Raw genomic sequence first — 2,275 nt, 5'->3', positions numbered from 1 at the left:
TTTATCTACCACCTGATTTATAAAATCTTTTCCTGCATGACATGACAATTTATCGCAACCAAGCCTCTCAAGGCTAAATACACAGTACAAATAATTCTAACACCAAAATCAGTTTAGCCATTCATGCTCATTTATTGTCATAAGCAATTTAATTTAAAACCATAAATTTACAACACAAGAAGGCAGTCTCCAATTACTCTATTTTCAAAACCAATATTCGATTTTTCAGAAAATTTATAAAATCATTTTAATAAATCACAATTTCTCTTAAAACATAGCAATTTACCATTTAAACCCATTTTTCATAAAATCAAACAATTGTATAAAACTACTCTAGATAATTAAGACGATAATAAGTTCACTCACAGTTTTCGAAAACTAAATTCGGGTACTCCAACTATTACTCCTCGGGTGCGATTTCTTTGCCCTTGCTAGAGGATTCGCCACCTTGACAAATTGCACAATTAAGAGGTTTACTACTTTGGTACTAAACCAAAATAAACTAATTTATATTACTAATGCATGATATGAAGTGCAAAATGTTTAAATTTTGCCTAAACGCGGTGTTAGCCTATTTCGGTCTTTTACCCAATAAATCGATATACGCGTTCGTTTAGACTCCAAATTAATTTTTTTTTCAGTTTCTATACCTCAATTGCACCCAAATTGACTTAATGTTCCTCAGTGTGGTGCAAATTATCAGTCTTGGCAGTAAATTACGAAAATACCCCTAGTGGGTAAAAATTCATATTTTTACTCCGAAAATTCTCATTATTTTTCTAGGCTCATAATTCATCATTTTTCATCATATGTCCTCAATTAAACATCAGGATCAGCAGCCAATATTCTCCTAGAAAATTCAGCATAATGGGTTTCAATGGGAGAAAATTATTTCTCTAGCTTATTTTTGTTATATTTCAATATAACCTAACTAAAATCACTTAAACTCAAGCTCAAAAATCATCCATGGAGGTTTGGCCAGCATGGGTGTCCATACCCACTTTTTAATTTTGCATGAAAATGAGAAAAAAATGCATGGGTAGTGAAAAGCACAAGGAAAATCAATGAAATTTACCTTTTTAATGCTTGATTTCTTGATTTCTCTTGATTTTCCCCAAAATTTTCAGCTAGGGTTCTTATTTCTTTTCCCCCCTTTTCTCTCCTGGTTTGGACGGCTTGAAGAAGTGAGAATTTTGGAAATTTGACATTTTTAAAGGCTAAAATAATATAATATTATTTTATTTTTTTTGTTTTATTAATTCCTTAAATTCTAGCCATCCATTTATTTCCAAATTTTCACCATACACTTGTCCCACATATCCATAGCTTAGATAAAATTCTCAGACTTATCCAAAGTCTTAGTGGAGTAAATTTTTGAAATTACACTTTTGCCCCCATAAAAGTCAAAATTTACATTTTTGCCCCAAAACTGAAAAATTGCCCATAGACATATTTTTCATCCCTTATACTCATACCATTCTCCAATTTGTCAAATTTGATCTAAATTCTGTCAAAATCTCAAATTTTGTTCGTGGGTGGAAAAATTAAGATTTTGCCCCTACACTCCAAAAATTACCGAAATTAAACTTTTTCACTGCCAAACCCTTAAATTATACTCCAATACTCAAATCATACTCCAATAAGTTAAATGGGGCAAAAAAAAATCTTTTTTCAAAATTCTCATTTTGGCCCCAAGTGGCAAATGATCATTTTGCCGCTAGATAGTGAAAATTTCGGTTTGACTCCAAATTGATCCTCGAACTCCGAATTACCATTTTGAGTCATCCCTGAACTGTGAAACTCTTAATTTCACCTCAAAATTCCTATTTGAACTAGTTTGAGGCTTAATCGACTTAATGGTACCATTAGGGGCAATACCGTCTTTTAACGATTCCTTGAACTTCCTAAACATGCAAACATTCTATTGAGCATGTAAATGACGTCGTAATTATTTTATAGAACAGGGTTTGACAACACTACCCCCCTTAAAATAAAATTTTATCCTCAAAATTTCACTTATCAAACTGAAAAAAAAGGTGGGGTATTTTCTTCCATTATTTCCACATACTTCATGTTTATCTCACAGGTATGAAATATCAATCTTCTTAATCATATTAATCCATCTCGTACGGCTTAACCATGCTATAGATCACATTTCCTTGATATTACCTCCTTGACTATTTCTCAGAGTCTTTTATGTTCACATAGTTTAATTTTTGATAAAATTTCTTATCATGGTACTTCCTACATCACTCATCATATATTAAGTTTGAAT

Source organism: Theobroma cacao, chromosome 7 (assembly GCF_000208745.1).
Source record: "Theobroma cacao cultivar B97-61/B2 chromosome 7, Criollo_cocoa_genome_V2, whole genome shotgun sequence".
Classification (NCBI taxonomy): Eukaryota; Viridiplantae; Streptophyta; class Magnoliopsida; order Malvales; family Malvaceae; genus Theobroma; species Theobroma cacao.
The sequence above is the reverse complement of the archived record's forward strand: the minus strand, read 5'-3'. Positions refer to the sequence as shown.